At 37.4% G+C, this 8,718-nt stretch overlaps 1 pseudogene; it reads left to right on the top strand.

Moving 5' to 3' along the window:
• Positions 1-945: 945 nt before the first annotated feature.
• Positions 946-7,960, top strand: LOC137726211 (succinate-semialdehyde dehydrogenase, mitochondrial-like; annotated as a pseudogene).
• Positions 7,961-8,718: the final 758 nt, after the last annotated feature.

Genomic DNA, 8,718 nt, shown 5'->3' with positions numbered 1-8,718 from the left:
AGTGACTCCGCCTGGTTAATTGGCAGTGGGAGGTCACTACCTAACTGGTTACATTATTTCTATGGGTGGTTCCGCCTAGTTCATCCGCATTGGGGAACCACAATATTGGAGACATGTCTATAATCCTGCCTGTTTAATCTGCATTAGGGGCCGTACGCACTCTACGTGTGACTTTGCTGATTAATCTGCATTAAGGGGCCTCTGCCTACTTAATCACAGGGGGACTAAATGCACTTTAGGGGGGACTTGGAGAAGTCACTACCTACTTGATGACATTATATATATAGATGATTCTATCTGATTAATCTGCATTGATGGGTCACTGCCTACTTGATTACATTATATGTCTTTCACCTGGTTAATCCGCATCAGGGAACCATACTATTGGATGCATACATATAGTTTTGCTGATTAATACTCATTGGGGGACCATGCGCATTCTAGAGTTGACTTCACCTGGTTAATCCGCACTGAGAGACCATAGGAAATAAACCTGTGGTTTTGCCTGGGTAATCCGCATTGGGGAGCCTTATCTTCGTTGAATTCTATTGAGTGGTCCGAAATCCCTTTTCCTATTCGGTTCCGTTGAGTTGGTCCAGCATCCTAGATTCTCAAGCATAGAATTTTTTTAAGTTTACTCTAATGTTGTGACTTTAGGTTACAATGCTAGATATTTGGATTTCAAGTAGAGAACTATGACAAACATTATGGAGTTGGCTTGTTAAACTTAGTGAGGTGATGTTTGATCATAATAGTCGATTAACGTAGTTAAATGCTAATAATGTGTATTTTTTATTCATTGAATCAACTATTTGTTATGATGGTGGAAATTGTCGATGGAAAACAGTGCGTTATATGTGAAAAGTGACATGACAATCTTGGTTGTTATAGGAATTCGTTAAGTAGTTTGAAATCTAGTAATTCGTGCTTGTTAAGTTCTATTAAGTAATTCTGGAGCTTTATATTACCTACAAACCTCAATCCAGAAAATGAATAGGGTCGTTGCCAAACACCCCAAAATGCTGACACTCCAAAAACAAAAAAGCCTCTCCAGAGAGGGTGCCACAATTGTCAAATTTGCAGTCACGAAGGCAGCGCGAGTTTCAGTGAGAGCACTGAGCTTCAGCAGTCGAAAAAAACCAGAGCGGTGAGGTTCATAGAAGCAGCAGAAAAGGAGTAAAAAGACAGAAATTTAAATCTGACATGACCTTCAGAGCGTCACGCATGGCAGCTCGATCCTTCAGGCTCCTCTCACATTTGCCTTCCATGCACGCCCCAACTCCTCTTCTCTCTCGCCAGGTAACCCACCACCTGTTTGTCATCTCTCTCTCTCTGTGTATTTATGTTGCCCAACAGTTGCAACACCCTCACGCTCTTAACTGTGAGCAGCACTAGTAAGTGACTCTCTCCCTCTGCTTGCATTGTATGATCATGGATGTGTATATTTTGGGTTTGATTAAATTTGAGTTTGGTTTTGGATATTGACTATCAATTTGATTGAGGTTGATCAGGTTGGCAATTGCCTCAATGTTCTATGCGAAATATTGTTGCTTTATGTAAATTTCTGGGTTTTTGGTTTTAAAGTTTCTAGCTTTGCTGTATCCCCATTCGATTGCTTTGTTATATGATCTAGATGGGTCTCCGTGATGATGGATTGGATTGAAAATGGGATGTTGCTAAGGTTTGGGATGTTGAAGGAGCTTTCCAATTTTTATTGGAACCACTAAATGCTGATATACTTTGGTTACGTTCCATGCATTTTGAATGTGTTCTCAGACTTGCAGGAGGATGTCAAGTGTTTTCATGCTTACACTGTGGATTAATATCTATTTTTTTCCTTCGCCATCCTACAAAATTAAGGGTCGTCTTTTATTTTTTTAATACATATAAGATTATTATGTGTTTCTTGATATGAGGATATTTCTTCTTCTTCCCACTCTAGTAGTACTGTTTGATTATGTTTGGATTATTCTTCGTTATAGTCAAGAAGTTGTAAATGATCTGATTTTGTTGTCTACAATTTATTTTTAGAATTGTCTATCTTGAAGTTGTATTTTTGTGTGTGTGTGTGTGTATATATATATATATCAAAGTTTGAATGCCGGATTTGGATGTGTCAGATTAGCATGGACGTGAAAAGCTTTGTCTCTCAGCTTAATGGTGCTGGTCTTTTGCGTAGCCAAGGCCTTATTGGGGGGAAATGGTCTGATGCATATGATGGGAACATTATAAAGGTATGTACAAAAGATCTCTTTATTTGCCCCTTTGGATGACTGGTTCTGATCCTTCAAATATCCATCTATTTCCTATCATGCAGGTTCACAATCCAGCAACCGGCGAAGTTATAACAACTGTTCCATGCATGGGTCAAAAGGAGACAAATGATGCAATATCTTCAGCCTATGGTGCATTTAGTTGTATGGGAACTGATCCATGTAGTGAATTTGTGATTACATTAGACGCTTGAAGAAATTTATCTTCTGCATTTAGCATACTTCTTTAAACTGAGTTAACGGTGCTTATGTATTCATCACTTTGTAAATATGGAGGGCGTCATATTTAACATAGCTTGAGGTTGTAAAATATTCTTTTACTAATTTAAATATCTAAACTTTCTTCATGTAGCTTGGAGCAAGCTCACTGCTTCTGAAAGGAGCAAATATCTGAGGAAATGGTATAATTGCTGTTCTGTGATTCTATATCTGTTTGTTGTAGAACTATCATTTGATCTTGAATCTTGATATTCATATTCCTTCCCTTCCTTCAAGGTATGATCTACTAATTTCCCACAAAGAAGAGCTTGGGCAACTCATTACCTTGGAGCAAGGGAAACCTCTAAAAGAAGCGATTGGTGAGGTATCTTACTTCAGAGTTTTGTTTAAGGAATTTAAGCAATCAGCTTTAGCTTTGAATGCATTGCATTTTCATTCATCGTCATCGACATGTCACACAGATTGATATTGCAGGTGAACTACGGGGCTGCATTTATTGAGTTCTATGCTGAGGAGGCAAAACGTGTATATGGTGATATAATTCCAGCTACTCTTGCTGATCGGCGACTGTTTGTTTTGAAGCAGGTGATGCATCTTTGATGTTCTGATGTCCTATATTTACTCTGAATTAGAACTAGTTCATCCAATAACCAAATATTAGGAATATTTTTTATTTGTGTGCTGAAAAATTCTTTAGACAAGGAAAGACACAAAAGATACATTTCTGTTTATGTTAAACTTGCTGTTCAATCATATAAGTACATCAACAAAAAACTCTTCAAAACCCGTCCAATGAACAACTTCAGGGTTTTGAAGATTGCTATTATATGCTTACCGTATAATAGACCAACAGAAAGATGTTTGGCCTTCTTTTTTGGTGGAAGGCAGGGGGCTGTATTTAGTTTTATGTTAATTTGTTGACCTCTTATTAAATTTTAATTTGCAGCCTATAGGTGTTGTTGGTGCAGTTACTCCCTGGAACTTCCCATTGGCTATGATTACCCGCAAGGTATTTTAGTATTACTGAATTGTGCAGATTTCATTGAGGGAAAGCATTCCAATCTTTTAGTGCATGACTATCATTCACAAAATCTCATATTCCACTCCCCACTTTGTTTAAGGTTGGTCCTGCTCTTGCATGTGGCTGCACAGTAGTCATAAAACCCTCTGAGTTTACTCCCCTCACAGCTTTAGCAGCAGCTGAGCTCGCCCTTCAAGCTGGAATACCACCGGTAATGTTTCTTACATGTACACACACACACATGTATACACTTCGTATTAAGGTTAATGTACATTTTTTTCACTTAAGTGCTGGAAATGAATGTCTTAATTTCTTGGTTAGTAGTATTTATAAAGCTGTAGGTATTTATGTTTTAACAATTATGGTTTTATGAATGGTTGATTTTGGTAGACTTTTCCCATCATGGCCACAAAATATGTTTTCCATCTTCACTCTTCCAAAGAAAAGAACAGTTGAGACCAAATATCCATTTGGAGATTTAATCATCGATGGCTTTTTACTATTCTACATCTCAGTGTTGAGTATTGACAATTTTTATTTTTAGAATGAAAATTCTTGATGCATGACCATGTTCTATGAAACATCTGTTGTAGCTTCGTGTTGATTTTACATCTTCTCTAAGGAACATATTGGCTTCCCAAACTTTGCTTCAGTCATCACTCATCAGTCATCGCAGTTGACTTTTACTGACTCTTCTGTTTCTAATAGTGTTTACCCTTTGTTATATAGGGTGTGGTGAATGTGGTTATGGGAAGTGCTTCTGAAATTGGGGATGCTTTACTTGCAAGCCCACAGGTGTATAGTTTATACATAAGCCAGTCCTTTCTCATGTGACACAATAATGCATTTTTCCTGTGGAGGTGTATGGCTTTAGAAACTATAAAACATTAACCATTCTTGTATCATACAACTTATCTAGGTAAGAAAGATCACGTTCACAGGCTCAACAACAGTTGGAAAGAAGTTGATGGCCGGTGCAGCTGGGACTGTTAAAAAGGTAAAGATTTAGGTTATTGGATATAGAGTTTTGGAAAGTTGATGGTCCGAGCAGTTGAGGAATCATGTGGTAAATTGCTTTTGTTTGTTGATTATTTTAGGTATCTCTTGAACTTGGTGGCAATGCACCTTGCATAGTCTTTGATGATGCCGACCTGGATGTGGCTGTGAAAGGAGCTGTAAGTAAAACTGTCTAAATGCATTTTAATCGTGTTGTTTCCATATTGTATCTATGTTGATTTATTTCACTTTTGTACCTATTTTAATTATTTCCCATTCAATTACTTTTCTTTGACTACTTCGTGGAGGAGGCTTTCTCCAAGTCCAACTAGGACCTAAACTTCTCAATCTGCGATAGGGTAACATTTTATCAGCTAACATTTGCATTCATTAGTTACTTACTCAACATGGAAATAATATATGCATCCAACCTGATTGTTTGGTTTCTATTTGGTTGTTGATTCCGAAGAATTAAAGCATCAATCGTGCACAGTAATGTTTTCCTGAATAGGAAGTGTTGAGTGTTGTAGTTTCAAGTTTGTCTAGCTATGTACTAGCAGGAAATATGTTCCCATTTCCGGTTGACAAAGTTAGCTACAGCTATATTCTATTTGTGCTGTTGGTACCTTGTACCTTTTTTTTGTTTGTTTGAAAGTACTTCCTTTTTACATTCATCAGCTGAACCATCACCCACGATTTGTTTTGTAGCTTGCAGCAAAGTTCCGTAATAGTGGACAGACATGTGTTTGTGCAAATAGAATTATCGTACAAGAAGGTAGGGATCGGAACACATTTAACTAAGAAGTTACAAACTTTTTGCTTTTTGAAATCATACTGCTGTTCAGTTTGTATTACTTTTCTAATTGAGTGAATGCTCCCTCATGTATAGATTCTGAGACTAATCATTGGCGTATGCTTCTATAAACATTGGAAGTTCAGGTGTCTGTTTTTCCATTAAGCAGCAACTGCTTTCAAATGGCATGTATGAGATTGTGATAGTGAGGCCAGCTAATTCTTGAAAGTCCATGTTACAAAACGTGCTCCCTACTCCCTAGTTATTTAAACACCATTATTTTTGTAGTTTGCAACTTTTATATCCTTTATTATTTTTCAAGTATTATGCTCATTACTGCGCCGGGGGGGGGGGGGGGGGGTGGGTGGGTGGGTGGGTGTGGTGTGGTGTGGTTGGTGGGGTGGTGGGGCGGGAATTACATGCGATGGTGGTTGGGAATAACGGAATGTGTTGGCTTCTTTTATCAATAAAAATTGTTTCCAAGAGTTCCAACCTTTTGGATATATTGCTCTTATAAAAAACAAGATTTTGTATGCAGACTAGAGTGGGTAGTTGTGATGTTAGATCTGTTGATTCTGATTTTAATACTTAAAAGCTCTTGTTCCCGTCTGAACAAATCCAAATTTTTACTCAAGTTTATGTCCTGATTTTGATTCTTGCGTACTGAGATTTTCATGCAATTTAGGATTCAAAATGTGTAGTGCTGGTTTGTAAGTAAGTTTTTATCTGTTCAGGTATCTATGAGAAATTTATGGATGCTTTTGTGAAAGCTGTCCAGAATCTGCAAGTTGGGCAGTGAAGGTGTGGTGCAGGTAGTCTCTCTCATGCATTTTCTTCTAACTTCTATCGTGATCGCCCTTTTGGTTTCCATGGTTTACACTTGGATCCAACACGATGTAACCATGGTTTAACCTAATGCTTTCATTTTTTTGCAGGGCCCTTTAATCAATGAAGCAGCAGTACAAAAGGTTTGCTTTTCTTTTTCAAATTTGTATTCCATTAGAATTGATGTATGACATCTTCCCTTCAATCTTTATGGATTTCTGTATATCACTTTGGGAATTCACATTACAGGTCGAATCATTTGTTCAAGATGCTGTATCAAAGGTTAGTTCTCTACATTTTCTTTTGATGGTACCATAAAAATATAACCTTGACCTGGAAAAACTATGTGACTTTGTTGCGGCATTCAAGCTGGTTGGAACTAAGATCAGTTTGATGAAACATTGACTGCCATTTATCTTCCTCTTTACTGTTATGTTGCTATTCCACTGTTTTTTGTGTTGCCTTGCTTATTCAATTAGTTGAGGACATAAAATAAATGAAACTTTTCATTCAAACAGTACTGACTCGAATTCTTTAATGATTGATCTTTTTTAGGGAGCACAAGTTGTCGTTGGAGCCAAGAGGCATAGCCTTGGAATGACTTTTTATGAGCCTACAGTTCTCAGGGATGTCAAGAGTGATATGCTAATATCAAGGTAAATACTTGGAGAAATTATATGATATGTTAGCAATATTTGAATTCCATAATCAAACTATTAGGATTTTTTATTTGAACTAATGAACCTTAACACTCTGTCACTCTGGTTGAGATGATCGCAAGGGTGCTTTGGGGTCTGCAAATTTTTATTTGGTTGTGCTCAACAACTATTGGCTTCTGTTATTTAGTAGATCATGTGCACTCAAAAAACGTTGTATCTTGGTTCAGAGAGGAAGTATTTGGGCCAGTGGCACCCCTTTTGCGTTTCAAAACTGACGAGGAGGCTATCCGCATTGCTAATGACACCAATGCAGGTTCTTTTTCGAGCTTCCTTTTCCTATTTTGATACCTTGTCCTCCATTAGACCCTAGAGAAACTGAACTTTTTCATTCAAAATTGTATCCTGCTGCTCGTAAACACATTCCCGCATGCATATACAGGGTTAGCTGCTTACATATTTACAAATAGCATTCAACGTTCATGGCGTGTCTCTGAAGCTCTTGAATATGGACTTGTTGGTGTCAATGAAGGCCTAATTTCGACAGAGGTGGGTCCCAAACTGCATCCACCAGCAGTTTTCTTTTCTAATTATTGTGTTATTTATGAGATTATCTGAATCAATGAAGGTGGCTCCCTTTGGAGGTGTCAAACAGTCTGGTCTTGGACGAGAAGGTTCCAAGTATGGGATGGATGAATATTTGGAAGTAAGTTTACTGAATATACCACCTTTTGTTATAGTTAACATAACATATCGAAATGGCCCGATGCATCAGTAGATTCAAATGTTGCAAAAATGTCCGTTCACGCCTGTCTTGTAGATGAGATAATTAGGCACTACATACAATACTCTCCTAAGAACGATAATTTTATGTGTAATGTTAAGGCAATTCTCAATGCTGCATTGCAGGTTAAATACGTGTGCATGGGGAATATGAGCAGCAACTGAAGTGCTTGGTTTCTTGCTGGATCATTGCCAAGCTTAAAACGCAAGTTGGAACTTGATGTAACCTTTGTTACTTCGAAAATGTGTTGTACTGGGAAATTAAGTGTCTAGTTTGATGAAGTTTTGCTACAACACAAAATAAAAGTCCTCGTTGTAGTAGAAAAGTATGTTTTAAGTTCCGATGTAATTTTATGAGAACATAAATAAATTTTCAGTTTTGATGTTGCAATCATAGTTGTTTTTTTTTTTTTTTTTTTTTTTTTTTTTTTTTGGTACCAATTGAAATCCATAGCAAAATTTGTAGGTATCCAAACGACCATTGTTTTATGACATTTGAATTTGGGCTTTTTTTTTTACAGAGTAAACTAGTGGATGAGATTGAGGTTTAACCTCAAATTCAATTGGCAGTAGGGGACTAACCATACTCCTTGCACAGTTTTGCAAGGTTTCTTAACTTTTGGACGTGGAACATTTATTCGCATTTACGTACGTTATTAAATTTTAAGCTTAACACATGAAAAGACATATTGGTGACGTAGAGTATGCGTTGTCAATGGACTTCACATCCAGATAAGATTAAGGAAGTTGATTTTTCACCCAAAACTAATTGGAAATTGAGGGAGTGCCTAACACAAAATATTTGCAGAGTTTTGACTTTCAGATGGGAGACATTACTTCACATCGAGCAGACTTAATGGCAGTTCCCAAACGAGCATGGGCCAAATTAAAATATTAGAATAGGCAATGCCCAAGTAATGGCGAAGTTGTTACAAAATTGGAGGCCCCAAACTTTACCACATTATCTACTAGCCAGGCTCGGGCTGTAAACAAAGTCTCATATTGCATTGAGCTAGGCCTAGCGGGGTTGGGCTAGCTAACCCACATTCCATAGGAACTTGTCTATTTGCTTGCTTTTTCTCTTTTTCCCCTATTTTCCCCTTAGTAAAAGATAAAAAGTACAATAGAAGCTCAGCAGCTTGTCTATGTGTT

The sequence above is a fragment of the Pyrus communis genome, chromosome 2 (assembly GCF_963583255.1).
Source record: "Pyrus communis chromosome 2, drPyrComm1.1, whole genome shotgun sequence".
Classification (NCBI taxonomy): domain Eukaryota; kingdom Viridiplantae; phylum Streptophyta; class Magnoliopsida; order Rosales; family Rosaceae; genus Pyrus; species Pyrus communis.
Note: the sequence above shows the minus strand (reverse complement) of the source record. Positions and strands in the feature narration are given on the sequence as shown.